The following is a 16468-nucleotide window of genomic DNA, read 5'->3' on the forward strand; positions in this document are numbered from 1 at the left end:
ATATTATCCATAAGAGGTTTTTTGGGTTAGAGCGCGTAAATAGAAATGTGTCATATTATGGGTAAAAGATAGAAGTCATAACAGGTATTACACACAGGTACTGCCGGGGTCATGCATCCCCATAAAACAAAAAATATTCTCAGAAACAAAGTAGAAAGTGAATGTTAGTACCAGTTGCCACTTGTGGCCACATCAGCAAGTTCAAAAATTGCCTTTAAGCTAAAATGACAGCCTACAAAATACCGATTGGTACATTGCAATGTAAATTGATTTCTTGCTTATTTTTAAGTCACACACACTAACAAGATAAACATACCAATGCTACAAATGTTGAGACCATAAAACTTTACGGGAAAGTTCACAGTAACTAATAAGCCCAAAAGAGCCAGCATACACATTGATAAATAAGCACCCATCTCTCCTGTATAGCTATGCAGGAAAGGTCATGCTGATGAGCCCGATCAAGGGTGAGGTCGCTCATCTATAATTAGCTTACACTGTAGGTTTGCTACTTGTCATAATCGGAATGCAGCCAATGTATTGTGGCCAACATGGGGTTATTGCATTTCCTCGATCACCCATCGAAAAAAGGGATCAGATAGCCACTAGTATCATGAGAGGGTCAGGATTAACTGATGGGCATGGATAAAAAGGTATTTTGATTTGACCTAGGAGTTAACATTTTGACATTTGTACCTGGTGATAACTAGCATTCACATCCTGGGAACCTGGGGGAGTAGATTCCACAGCAGGAGATGACCTGAACATAAAAATACATATCTCAGTATAACAGTTGTGTTTTTCCATTTAAATACAAAATCAAAAGTGAACAATTGCAAATAGGCTAAATATATTTACTTACTTGCATCGGTTATTATACCATCTCAGAAGACGTTTTATGCACCGAGTCATGAAAATGCCAACAACTCCAATAAGGATTCCAATGTCAATGCCAACATCAAATAAAAGGCATTGAGTGCCCTGACAAGGAACAACAGCAGACCGAGGGGTAGAAGGAGTAGTCTGGATATCTGTGGAAACAAAAAAAGCAGCCACCTTGAGACATACAACAATGTAATCGGTTTAAACAGTTTTAAAATACAACACTACAATTGATACACAGTGATACTTCTGTCAATAAATCATCTGGGAAACTAATTCCTTTATAATGAAGTCAACCGTGCAGGGCCCCTTCTGCCCTCCTATTTTTGCAAAGAAAATGAAAAAAATATCTTCAGAAATAATGCACAGTGATTTAAGAGTAAAAGGTTGAATGCTGTGCGTGCACATCACTTTTGGACATCTGTGAAGAGCTTTATAGATCATTGGATTCCTCCAGGATAAATTAATATTCTGATTCCGTGTCAGCAGCCAGTGAAGAGCTGTGCAAGTCTGCCTCACTTGGACCAGTCATCAGCAAGTTTCACCAGTCTTCCCTCATCCCGCTAGCCAGTGCTAGAGTTTAAATTTCTATTTAAAGCTTTCGTGACTGCAGGGATTCATCTGCTGGGTTCTTTCGGTAAAGTCACGTAGAATGGAGATAAAATAATAATAAAAATAATAATAACAGAATAAAATTCTCACGACGTTTCGGCCACAACACAAGTAGCCTTCCTCAGGTGAAGAAACAGGACTCTCCGGAAGACAGCGCTTGAGTGAACCCTGCCAAGCTTGGAAGCGTCTTTTAAGCTGTGTCGGAGGAACAGAGCGCCTTGACAAAGGAGTTTTACATATACATTAGCATGTAACTGGGGGATTAGCATGATGTTGGTGTGAGGGATTAGCACCACGGAGAGCGACGAGCTCGGACCGGAGGAGGGGGGAGAGGAGTTTACATAAACATTAGCATGTAACTGGGGATTACCATGATGTTGGTGTGAAGGATTAGTACCACGGAGAGCGACGAGCTTTGTTCAGACGGACGAGTCCATTTACACTATGTATTATTCTACTAACTGTTGTATATGCCCCCCTTTCCATCTTAATATTAACAAGTAATTTTTCAATACATATAGATACATATTTCTATTGTTTCTTTTAATTTTAATAATGAATAAAAACACCAAACCAGGCCTTAGCATGGCATGTGGAGGTCATATTTACCTTGACCCACTAACACAATTTTGACGTTCAGAGCCCTCCCAGGGTCAGAGGGAGCAGATAGAGAGCAGAGCGCAGCGGATTGCAAGGGGCTGACGTAAACACAAAGCCAGGGTCACTGGGAGTTTGCGTTAGCCTAGATCTAGTTAAGTCAAAAAAGCTAATTGGTTCTGCATTACTATTAAAGTAACTTAAAGTCGGAATTTAATGACAGGGTAGGCTAAAGTTATTGATCTTCACACCCACTTCAATTGAACCCTGCCACAAGCTACGTCAATGTAACCATCACCCGTCTATTAATTTAATATGAAACGTATTTACATATTTTAATAATTTCTATACGACTTGACCCGAAGCCTAACAATCAGGTTTTCCTAAGTCAACATGAATGCTCTAATCCACCCATACGCAAATAATAAGCCGGGTTAAAGTAAGAGTAGAGAGGAAAAGAAATGCAAGCGCACAGCAAAACTGCAACGTAAGCAAAGGGCGATGTTAAACCCAGGGTCGGAGAAAAAGGGAGATCCCGGCCGTCTTTGTATCCCCGCAGCGCGGGGTAGGAGTGTGTATACGCTTGGGGAAACACGAGTCAAAGACCACAACGGGAAGCTGACCCAGACCTTGTATTAATACAGAATCATAACTGTGGAACTCTGATTAAATGAAATGGTAACTTAAAACTTTTTAACCATTTCTTTGTGTGTCGGTGAAAGTCGGAGGGAATATCACCCCTCCCTCCAGGTTGTGCTCCCAGACAGAGAGGCGCCTTCAAGACAATTTATAACATTTGATTGTTTTACTTGTGGGTTTTATGGTAGGAGTATGACAACGGAATATACCGTGGGTGATCCACACAAGGACACACACTGACACATGTACGGACACACACACGGACGCAGATACATACGGACAAATCCTGACACAGCAAAAATCGATAGAAACCCCGCCTTGTGGGCAGGATCCGAGTGAAGGGATTTTTGGGCATAAAAAGAGGATCCTGAGCATTGAAACCTCAGTTCGACAGGAGGGGGTCGGCTCACCAGAGTTCGACCGGGGGGGGGGTCGGCTCACCAGAGTTCGACCGGGGGGTCGACTCTCGGGAGACAGTTCGACTCGGAGGAGGTCGGAACTCGGGGAGTTCGACCAGGGGGGTCGGAACTCGGGGAGTTCGACCAGGGGGTTGGAACTCGGGGGAGTTCGGCCAGTCGGCTCGTCTCATCAGCAGTTCAAACTGGGAACGAGAGCAACAGGTCGCCAGCCGGCAAGCTGCAGAGCAGGGGGCGGCGAGCAGAGGCCAAAGTGGCCCCGTCGCTACCTACAGACGAACACTCAAGTCCGTGAACCATCTGGCCGTGGAAGCATCGATCGTGTGATAACAATCCGTCGTTTATAAGTATATTCGTAATTTTCCTCTTTGATATTTTGTTTTGAACTGTACTTCTAATCGCATAAGTTACCAACCGATCCATCAGTACGAATTAACCCTTGGCACCTTCGCCACGGAGCTATGCTCCCGGGGAGGAATCGTGCTAAACCGATTTTCTGATCATACAATCTTATTCACGAATTAATTAATCTCCCGTGAGATAACACGTTCCGCCGCACACCCTCACACATAAGCCATTTCGGTAGTCTTATAGTCTGTCCGGTGGATCTGTTGTTACATTTATGCCTTTGGAAATAATAACTGTTTGATTGTCTTTTTATATGAATACTGTTGCATGTTAATCAATCGCCTGTGATAATGTGCTGACCATTTCAAGCATAATGATCGTTCATATTATAATGTATAAGCTTTTGTGTAGCATAGCATTGGCATGTTCTGACTCTCTCACTAACAGCAATCGCTTTATGCGGGGTCCATGTGTTATCAAAGTGAAAACGTACAGTCGTTGATGATACTGTCTTGATACCGTGTGGATACTGTGTTGAAGTTCCGAGATTGAGAGTTCACATACATATTATAGTTAAGGTTTAATTAGAAAATAAATTAATACAGAAGTGGTCGTGTGATTCTTTCCTGAAATTTTTCCATAAGACCTGTATCCTGCGATGAGATATGAACTCGGGAACCTAAAATATAAACACACCAATCCACACTCATTAAACTAAAGCGAATGATATGAACTTGGGACCTAAAATATTAACACTCGGGGAGTGTTAAAGCGAGAATAATTGTATTATGCTGATCAATAATACGAAGTTAGACAACGAGGCCGAATTGACACTAGCGTAACTGCGCACGATTGATTGCTTTATCCTGATTGATAACCCCACCTCGTCAACGAGGCGGGGCCTGATTATCATAAAGGCTATCATTAACACAACCACACCCACTCGTATAAATTAATACGATTACCTCTCTAATTAGCATAGTTACACGCATAATTACACGAATTAGCATAATTTCGGATTAATTATGCAAATTTAGAATTTCATTTAATTTTAATTATTTTTCATCAATTTTCACACACCCACATATACAACAGTGTGGAACTAGACCAAAGCATTCAAGAAAATTGGATTTCATGTCATTTATCTTAACGCCGCTATCTTTTGTCGAAGCGTAATCATGTTCAGGCTTCGGTCTGTACAAGAACTGTGCGTGAAGACTTTCATGAGTTTTCAGGATTTCAATAGGACTTAAAAATCCGCAGACTGAGCACATCTCATAGGGCGACGGTGGATTCAACACCGCATTGGCAAAACTGCCGTTATTCACCAAGCCTGGTGCACCCTTTATCATGTAATCCTTTTCATGGGTCTTCAAATGCCTTTTTAATTTTCCTAGCTGATCAAAGCTTCGTCCACATATGCCGCACCATTGATCACGGGTCTCCTTGTGCGTTCTTACGTGGGATTCTAGGCACCATGCCAGTTGGAATTTTTTTCCCACAGACGTCACAAGAGATGAGTTTTTTCGCTCTTGTAACTCTACCGGATTGAGGTTGGGTCGAGACGGGTGCTGGTGAAGTGCCATCAATGGTGAAGGCAATTCTCCCAGCACCACCATGACTCGCAGCGGAGTTGCTCTCGCACATCTGAAACAAAAGACAAAGGTCACGCGCATGACACCCGTGTCACGAGTGTACTCACAAAGGCATACTTAAGGTGACGTAAGATTCATATATACTACAACTCATTATACCAGAACTCCACAATATTTCAGTTCCTATCATGTACCATTTTAGTCCTCTTATCCACCCAAATCATATTTTGTTTAACAGCAATGACTTACTACCTCCATTTTCCTAATGTTACCCACCAAATAGGCCTTTCTGTATATACACACCAACAATATAATGATTGCACCACACGTTCACTCCACTATTCACAACACTCTGACTCGCAATCTCCATGTAAGATTGTAATATAATTTATGTACGAGTGCCCGTCAAAAAGTTTTGAGAATGGACACTTTTTTACAAAAAACTACGTAAAATAGTCTTCATTAAAAGTACAGTATAGTACTACTAATGACACTTATAAGGGAACGTCATTATCTCTCATGCTAATTATTACAATGTTAACTAGTTACCCAGGAAAGCTTCATTGAGTCTAAATACTGCATTTTCAGAAAGGTCCCATTGCATTGAGATGTTTGTGTGAGTGGAACCCAGAGAGACCCCACCTTGCATATGGGGAAATGACACAACTCCACACAGATGGATTCAACCCACAAACTCAAAGCATTCCCTGTTCAACAAAGTGTTCAAATCAAGTTATTTTCTTTTTACCACAGTACTTTATGGAATCCACAAGAATTAATGCATTTTTAGAAGTATTAAACTATACTTGAAGATGTGTGAGAATGTAATTCTGCAGATGCAAGCACAGGCAAACTCGTATCTGCATATACAAGTTTCTGGGCCTCCTCACTTCACCAAACCCGCATTGACCGGCATGGTGAAGTATGGTTAAACAACTCCCACGAACGACATGGTGTGGGGGAGGCCTCTATCAAAACGCTGGATCGACAAAGGGCTGATACATGTCACGACATTGTACGTTAAGACCGTTCTCTAGTCAGCACAAGCCGTCTATGTGGACAATAGAGGGCACGACACACGTGTACACGATGTTTGTGTGCGTATATTCAGCGTGTGTATCACGTAATAATTATATAAGGTCGCGATTATGCTCAAAACGAACCAAATGTATAACATCACGAATAACTTTGGAGGTCTCCAGAGCCTGAACAATATTTGAAGGAGACACTGACCCTTGTCACGAGCTCTTATGAACTATAAACTAAACTATAAACTATTTCTATTTTACCAGGTAAGGCCCACTGAGCTATATAACGCTTATCAGAAGCGACCTGGACACAAATGATAGCTCAACGAAAGTGGCTTATCATGTGGACATTTATAGCAGTCAAGTACTCTGAACTCACGTTTCTAAATGTGGAGGGGAAAACCGAAGGACCAGGAGAAGAATCTACACGACCACAGGGAAAAAAATAAACAAATACAGAGCAGGCGTCAGGGTCTGGATGGAACCTCCACGCTGCTGTAGGCCTGGCGAGGTAGTTAACATCTCGACACCGCGGCGCCCCTTATTAAAAGCTTAGCCATGTCTAGCAAGGTTATTGACTCATTTCACTCGACTCACGGCACCACAAGTAATGTATTTAACAAATAAAATAATAATAAAGTAGAGAGGCGCTACTTACATTTAACAATGTTGTTGTTGTTTACTTTAAAAGGAGCGCGCTTCTCTCTGGCTTGCAGTCCGGCGATCGCGGTCTCCTCTACGATTGGTCAGCGCAGGCCTTACCCAGGGTGACACGCCACGCCACCTTTGTTATTGCACACCCCCACGTGAGCGCTAGACTCCTCCCACTTCCTGGATAAGCCACGCCCGCCGCGGCTGTGCCCCGCCCACTGTCGATCAAGCCACGCCCCCGCGGCTCGGGCCAAGCTCACCCCACGGTTAAAGCCCCACATCCACAATCGGAATCTTTATTTACAGACAGTCCTCGACTTACGAACGCCCAAATTACAAACAGCCGCCCTTCAGAACCAACTGGCATGAAATATAAATTATTTTATATCGCCTGAAAACGCGAACTCGCGCTTGTGAGTGAGTGCGTGTGCGTGAGTGTGAGGAGGGGGCACAGGTGGTACATCAGCCAGTCATCTCAGTCAGTCGACCCGTGGCAACTGGGTCTGCCCCGTGACCTCCTGCCAGCGGGCGTTCGACACTTCACGTGGCCTCACGGTGCACATGGCCTGGCACAAGCGTCGTGGTGACGTCACCGACACTTAGTGGCGAATGGCGGTTGTTGTTGTTGTGAGACAGTGAGAGAGTGTGTTTCATAGTTTCATTTATTTGGTATAGCCCTGTGAGCCATTCGGCTCTTGAATCGGGTGCAATCGCAACAAAACAAAAACATGAACAAGAAAACATCTTAAAGTGACTTTGTGCATGTGCAAACAGAAAATCCAGGAAAAAACATCAAAATATTCCTGAAATAGCACCGTACACCAACGCTGTGTGCAAAAATCCCAGTGGGATGCAAGTCAAACAACAACAACAACAACCACAAGACAACTAAGATTAAGGCCATCAGTCTAACTCCGTACTACATTAAACAACATGGCCAAACCAAAACACTTTTAGAAATCACCAAAATAAAGCCATAAATGCAATGTAACAGTGATCATAGGAACTGTGACAGAATTTTTAACAAGTTGCAGTTTATTGGCAATAGCATTCCAGACCCTGGGGGCATCAATACCAAAGGCCCTTCCTCCGGTTTTTGTATGGCAATAGGGAATGCAAAGCTGGAAGATGAGCGAAGACCTGAGGTCAAATTTGTTCTTTGAAACACAGAGGAGATCCAGCAGGTAGTCTGCGGATTTTTTTGTAAGTACATCGTGAATAAATAAGATCTGGTGTACAAGCCGTCGAACATTAAGAGATGTTAAGTTTGACCCAATGTAGCGATCACAGTGGTGAGTCCTATATGGGCAGTTCAATGCAAATCTTAAGGCCGAGTGATAGATGGAATCAAGCTTCTTCAGTACAGTACTTGGGGCTGATTTATACACGATATCACAGTAATCAAGTAGAGGCAGTATGGTAGCTTTTATCAATTCCAAACGGAACATAGGGGGGAAGCAGTGCTTGTGTCGATTCAGAAAACCAATTTTTATTTTTTGTCTTTTTACCAATAAAATCAATGTGATCTTCAAAATTCAGTTTTGAATTCAGGATGACCCAAATATACTTATAGAATTTGACTTGCTATATTTGATCATTATTTAAGGATAGTAATTTGGGAAAAATAACTTCCTGCTTTGGTCTCGGTGAGAAGCATAGCACCTTGGTTTTGTAGGTATTTAGGACTAGTTTAAGAGCAACTAGCTGATGTTGTAGTTTGTTAAAATCACCCTGGAGCTTAGCAATCACGTCATCCAGAGAGCGGCCAGCAGTAATCAGTATCGTGTCATCTGCAAAAAGATTTACCCTGGAATGATCCAGGTCAGTGCCCAAGTCATTGACATAAAGAGAGAACAAGAGAGGGGCCGAGGATGGAACCCTGTGGAACACCTTTTGTTATCTTAACACTGTTTGACCTCCAACCATCTGTGAATACAGTTTGGGTGCGAGAAAAGAGTTAATTTTTAACCATTTTACTGTGTTTTTTGAAAAACCGAGGCAACTTAGTTTACCAAGCAGGGTGTTGTGGTCTACTGTATCAAAAGCTTTGGACAGGTCAAGAAAAAGACAGGCACAGTACTGCTTATTATCAAGGCTAGTGTAAATTTGATTCAGAGAGTCTAATGCAGCAGATGTGGTGCTGTATTTTTTTCGGAACCCAGATTGTTTTTGATGTAGTAGATTGTTGGTGGACAGGAAACTGCTAATTTAGTAGTTCAATCATTTTTCAAAAATTTTCATCAATGGGGACAAAATCGAGATAGGTCGGTAGTTATTGGGATCATCTTTAGGGCCACCTTTGTGAAGTGGACGGACATAGGAATGTTTCCATTCTAGAGGAACTGATGCTTCTTTGATGGACAGGTTGAAAATGTGGGCTATAGGTTTGTATATTAGGTGACCAACAGTTAGTAGAGCAAAGATGGGAAAACTATCTGCTCCGGTAGAGGAGGACCCTTTGAGGTAGGACAGTTGTTTCAGAACATTACTTTCGTGGATTGGCTGGAAACTAAATTCGTTTAATGTTTGGACAGAGGTGTAGGAATTTGCATGAGCACGGGTGACTCCCAATACATTATCAAAAAGATTACCAGCTTCAGAAAAATGAAGGTTAAAATTGTCAACTATTTTTTTGGGATCTGAAAAATATTCCCCATTTCGGTTTAGCTCAACGGGCAGATTGTCTGTTTTGGATGCCTTTTCGATAGATTTGATTGTTTTCCAAAAAATCCTGGCATTTCCATGTGATTCCAGGAGAGTGGAGGAAAAGTAGGCATTTTTTGCATGCCGTATTTTTTTGAGGCATCTATTCCTTAAAATCCTGTACTCTAGCCAGTCATTTACGAAATTACTTTTCTGAGCACATGCCCAAGCCTTGTGTTGGGTCGACTCAGCCTCAGATGAGTTCCTGGTGCGGTGTGGAGTGAACATCGCTACTGGGAGAGACAAAGGCGACCGTGGAGGAGAATCCTCCAGGTGCTCAATGATACACTCACCAACTTTACCTCACCAATTACACCTCACCAACCTCACCTCACCAACCTCACCTCACCAATTACACCTCACCAACCTCACCTCACCAATCACACCTCACCAACCTCACCACCCCAATTACACCTCACCAACCTCACCTCACCAATTACACCTCACCAATTACACCTCACCAATAACACCTCACCAACCTTACCTCACCAATCACACCTCACCAACCTCACCTCACCAATTACACCTCACCAACCTCACCTCACCAATTACACCTCACCAACCTCACCTCACCCACCTCACCAATCACACCTCACCAACCTTACCTCACCAATTACACCTCACCAACCTCACTTCAACAATCTCACCTCACCAACCACACCTCATCAACCTCACCTCACCAATCACACCTCACCAACCTCACCACCCTAATGACACCTCACCAATCGCACTCACTGCACCAACCGCACTTACCGCACTAACTATAATCACTACTATAGTCTTGGTTCTTTCGGTAAAGTCACGTAGAAGGGAAATAATTTTAAAAGGTATTTTATTATTTTATTATTTCCCTTCTACGTGACTTTACCGAACGAACCAATAATATGAATCCCTCCAGTCACGAAAGCTTTAAATCGTTATATAATCACTACCCCACCACACTCACCTCACTCACCAAACACCAACTCAACTCACCGCACAAATGGCATTCATCACACCTACTACACTCATCTCACCCACTACATTCACCACACCAACCACTACATTCACTACACCAACCACTACATTCACCACACCAATCACTACATTCACCACACCAACCACCACATTCACCACACCAACCACTACATTCACCACACCAACCACCACATTCACCACACCAACCACTACATTCACCACACCAACCACTACATTCACCACACCAACCACTACATTCACCACACCAACCACACAGTCACCACACCAACAACCACATTCACCACACCAACCACTACATTCACCACACCAACCACTACATTCATTTAGTTTTCATTTCATTTATGTGGTATAGCCCTGTGAGCCATTCGGCTCTTGAATCGGGTGCAACCACAACAAACAAAAAAACTAAAACACGAACAAGAAAAGATCTTAAAGTGACTTTGTGACTGTGCAAACAGAAAATCCCGGAAAAAACATCAAAATATTCCTGAAATAGCACCGTACACCAACGCTGTGTGCAAAAATCCCAGTGGGATGCAAGTCAACAACAACAAGAAAACTTAGATTAAGGCCATCAGTCTAACTCCGTACTACAATAAACAAAAACATGGCCAAACCAAAAAACTTTTAGAAATAACCAAAATAAAGCCATAAACGCAATGTAACAGTGATCATAGGAACTGTAACCGAATTTTTAACAATAAACTTCATAAATAGCATGTAACACCAAACCCTAGAGCCACAGCTGGCTGCATGAGTCACTCCACAAACAGGAGCATCAGTCGGAGTATCAAATTTTTCAATGCACCTTTAAGATAGCACACTAAATCAAAATACAGTTAATACTTTGCAGCGGTCATCCGGAGCGAAATATTTTATTTGATTTTAGGCCACTAAATAGCAGTGGCAGCTAGGGGGCAGCTAGGGGTGTACAACTCCTCTAGAGCAGTTTTGAGTGCAGATCTCATAGGTAGTGATTCAAGTTGCAGTTTATTAGCAATAACATTCCAGACCCTGGGGGCATCAATAGCAAAGGCCCTTCCTCCGTTTTTTGCAACGGCAATATGGAATGTGAAGCTGGTAAATGAGCGAAGACCTGAGGTCAAATTTGTTCTTTGAAACAGAGAGGAGATCCAGCAGGTAGTCTGCGGATTTTTTTGTAAGTACATCGTGAATAAATAAGATCTGGTGTTCACCACACCAACCACTACATTCACCACACCAACCACTACATTCACCACACCAACCACTCAGTCACCATACTGACTGCACCCATCTCATCCACTGCACCAACCTCACTCATCTCACCAATCAAAACTCATCTCAACGACCGCAATTCACCACCTTCCATGCTGCCATCTACATCAGTGGCCAGCAGATGGCAGCATCTACAGGCCACATTCTTGGCCAGTCAATGGCAGCATGGAACGGAGGTTACCGAGCAATCTATAAACGTACGATATTTATTTTGGCTCTCTACGAGGCGTGAGATCTCAAGTAGGTCTGGTTACTCACAAGTACACATTATTTGGTGAGGAATTGGCAAGACGTCCCAAGCAGAATCCTAAAAATTAGAGACTCAACAAGGCATCTGTGGATGAAGTCAGGCCCGTGTCTGTCTGCTCGATTATTTCATATCTGTCAACCCCTTATCAGGGCCGAGCTTATTACAGACCAATTCAGACTTTATTGATCATCCCGTGCCCTTATAAATCTCAACGTTCGTCATACAAAGTGCCATCACAAGGGGAGAAACACAAACAAATAGACACAAATTATGTTACTAAAGAAAAACTGTTTATGTATTAATTTGGATAATTGGTGTCAATGATGGGACCTCTGCTACTGTCTCTGATCTTGCATGCTGATGCTGCTGCTTGCTTGATAAGTAGATGCTCACACTCGTGTTGATTTTCTTTTACCCGTATTGAAATGGCTTTACGCCGTATGGACCGGAAAACTCAATTTCCCTGTGCAAGGATAACGGGTAAACCGCATGTGTTGACGGCTATCTTATTTATTTTAACAGTTAAGGCCCCTTGGGCTAATATCTTCCTCCCCTGGTTTCCAGGAGGCCCAGGATCGATACCGATCCTGAACGCCTGTATATATTTATAATTTGCGTGTTCTCCCCGTGGTCGCGTGAATTTTTGCTCCAGCTTCTCCAGCCTCTCCCTTCACATTTAGAAGCATGCATTTCGATTATTTGCCTACCTATAAAATTCCACGTAATAAGCCACTTCGTTGAGCTATAATTTGTATTCGGGTCGCTTCTAAAAATAAGTTAAATGAGCTTCAGCTGGGAAAATAATATAGTTTAGTTTAAATCGTATCGTTTTTTAGTGATTTCCTCACCTTACCCATACTTTGCACTTCTATCGTAGTGTTTTATTGTTTGTTGTTGTAACGTTCTGACCTGCGCCTACTGGACATCTGTGAAAACGAGCTTTATAGCTCATCGGATTCTTTCAGTTTCAAAAAAATATTCTGATTTTCAGAAGCGACCTGGACACAAATGATAGCTTAACAAAGTGGTTTATCACGTGGAAATTTATAGTAGCCAAATACTCAACGCATATTTATACATGTGGAGGGAAATACCGGACGACCCGGAGAAAAATCCACACAACCTCGCAGAAAAAATCCAAACTCGAAAACTACAGGAGTCATGGCTGGAATCAAACCCACAACCTCCTGCATACCAGGCGAGGGAGTTAACATCTCGCCAACGCGACCGAGCGAGGTTCGAGATGCGACCGTATCCATTGGTGGTCCCGAGCCAGCTCCGTGAAATTCCTTCCGAGGCTGCTTACGATTGGTCGACTCTATTTCGCCAGGTGAGAACTCAATTGAGACGAAGTCTCCCTGACGAGGGAGACCTGGGCCAGCAGACGGTGACAACAAGAGTGCATTTCAACCCCTAAATACGCCGAGCTAAGACATCTACAAGAGGTGTTCAGTTGCCCGTCAGCAATTTAATCCGATTCTTAGCAAATAGTAACAATTCAAGCGCTTGACAATCCACTTTTATAACCGCTTTCCAAAGGCTCAATAATTCTGTCCCTCAGCTGCGTGATCTCTTGATCTCCCCTCCTCTCGTCCAGGACCCTGCTGATTGTGACCACGCTTTCTCTGGGGTTTGATTTCTCACCGCAGCGCCCAAGTGCCTGGAGCCTCAACCCATCGAGGCGGTCGAAGCGCCCAAGGAAGAGACGGACGAGGGCCCCAGCTTGACCTGTTGGCCACCCCGCGCCAGCATGGCCCTCAACACCAACTCGGTGACAATTGCCTGAGACACGCAGAGAGAGACATCGAGCGAGACAGATAGATACGTGAAGAGACCTGCACAGAAAGACGGGGAGAGAGAGACATTTGGTGAGACAGAAAGCAGAATGAGAGAGAACTGTACAGAGGGACGCAGATGTTGAGAGAGAGACGGAGAGATAAATAAGGAGAGAGCGTAGAGAATGTTGGGGCCCATTGAGATGGACCACCTGGTTTGCGAGGGGGCCCAGGGTACATGAGTGGGTGCGCTAAACCAGCAGCCGGAGAGGGCACTGCCTACCAACTTTGTCAACGTGCGGTGGCCTCTATGGCGCTGTTCTCACGCGCGACGCAGCCCACAGATCTGCTCGCCAGTTCCTCATTACTGCACCGTCCTGTTATGTTATTAATTGCGCAATTTAAAAGGGGGGGAATTGCCCAAAAGAAAAAAAATACAGGGTGGATGCTTTGCCTGGGCCAAAGTCTGAGCTCCACCACGGGTAAATCCTGAAATCTTTAACAGTTTAATTGTTGTGGTCGATATTGCGGATCCAGTTCAAGCGGATTTGCGGCAGTACGGTCTCCTGTTAGTCACCTTGGGCTTGAGGATCCGTGTTGAATTGCACGAGACACAGCAGTAATAGCTGTAAATTACCATTTACAGCCCGTTTGTTCAAACTGCTTGATGAAGGGCTCCCCCACGACATCACCATTTCTCACGGCCCTGCAATTGTCATTCTTTCAGCAACATTGCAAACATTTAACATAATATCACGTGTAAAAAAAAAAGTTCCACAGAAGACCGTAATCTTGTTTTCATCGGTTTTTAGTTTTGTCAAGAAAGACAGCGGAGGCTTGTTGTTGTGAAGTATTATTCAGCGCGAGCACCTGCCCGTTCCGCTCAGCACACGTGGCGACTCCGCAGGATGTCGCTTTTTCGTGCAGCGGCGACGGTCGCCCATCGACGGCCGCGATAGGGATCAGGAGACGGAGCCCTCGGTTCCGGGCAGACGCCTCCGTCTCCTCGCGGCCGTCCCTTGGGGAGGGGGGCCCAGGCGTCACGCCGTTAACAGGCGGAATCCGTGCCGCCCGTGCGTGCTTCCCGCCGGCCCGCCCTCGCACCTCCCAGATAACGGCCGCCCCCGCTGGTCCGCAGCATTTGTTCACCGCACGCGTAACACTTTCCAAAAATGCCAATTCGTATAAATATATATTATAGGTATATAATATATATTTATGAGGGTTGTTCAGCCTTTTCCACAAAGCATCTACTAAATAACTGGGTGAGTATTGGCCCAGTTTATGTAAAACTAACAAACTATTTCTGCTTGACCAGGTAAGACCCACTGATCTGCTATATAGCTATTTTTCAGAAGCGACCTGGCCACAAATTATAGCTGAACGAAAGTGGCCTATAATCTGGACATGTATTGCAGCCAAATCCTCTAAACCAAAGGGGGGTTGGTAATCAGCGGCTCCGGAGCCGCGTGCTGTGCTATAAGGACTGCTTCGTGACGTCATTTATTCAGAACCGTCTTGTATTTACGTGCATTGCGGCACTTGAAATGTTTAGCTTTTTTTTTACAGAATTCGAAAAAAATGGCTCTTCTGATTTTGGTTGCCGAACCCCGCTCTAAAAGCGTGATGTTGTTGATTCTAAACGTGGAGGGAAAAATACCGGAGGACCTGGAGAATAATCCACGCGACCACGGGGAGGATATGTAAACTCCAATTATACAGGCATCAAGGTTGGGATAGAATCCACGACCCCCTGTATACCAGGCAAGGTAGTTAACATCTCACCACTCATGCGTTATTCTCGATCAATGGGTCGGCAACAGAAACAACAAGAAGAGGAATTTTTTTCGAATTCGGTAAAAAACACCCCCTCTGTGTTTAAAGAACCGCAATGCACTGTGGTGAATACGAGATGGCGGTCTTTCATAAATGAAACCACGAAGCAGTTCTTAATTAGCCGCATGCGGCTCCGGAACCGCAGGTTGCCGACCCCTGGTCTCGATGAATTGACAATCAAATATTCCAGCTACGCCGTGTCCCGTCCAAGCTTCACTGCTTTCATTGGCAGCATGTTCTGAAATCCATGTGTTTATCCTCGTGTCTCGGTATGATTCCAAGTGTGCAGTCTTCCAATACTGCTTTGTACACTGCTCAACTTTTAAATTTTGATTTAAAGCTTTCGTGACTGCAGTAATTCATATTCTTAGTTTTTTCGGTAAAGTCACGTTGAAGAGAAACAACAAAATAACAAAATATATATAAAACAATAAAAAAAATTCTCACGACGTTTCGACCATAACTCAAACGGTCATCATCAGGTGTGTTGGTTTGCATACATTTATTTTTAAACGGCACATTTATTTATTTATAAAAAAACGTTGGCGTCACGCGCAGCGATTTGGCAGTTTGCCCAGGACTAGTCCATCTATTTTTTTTTAAAAGAGGAGGGGGGAGACGAATTTTTTTTATAATGTATGCTGTCTGAAAGCCACTGTAAGCGTGAACAATCAATTAAGAACTGAAATGGTTTATCAAATCTTTCCAATGATTGCTAAGATAGAATCCATCTTCTCGGTTGAAATTGTCTCTGGGCTTGTATATGTGGATAGCCTCATGAACGAATCTCTCATGGAAGCCAGATGGCTTACAAAGAACCTCCGTCTTGGAAAAGTCAATGGCATGTGAGCCTACTGAATTAGAACAATGATCTGCTACGGCTGAGGTGTTGGTCCTACCG

The sequence above is a fragment of the Petromyzon marinus genome, chromosome 37, assembly GCF_048934315.1.
Source record: "Petromyzon marinus isolate PM22_M1 ecotype Great Lakes invasive population chromosome 37, UKy_Petmar_22M1.pri1.0, whole genome shotgun sequence".
Taxonomy (NCBI): domain Eukaryota; kingdom Metazoa; phylum Chordata; class Hyperoartia; order Petromyzontiformes; family Petromyzontidae; genus Petromyzon; species Petromyzon marinus.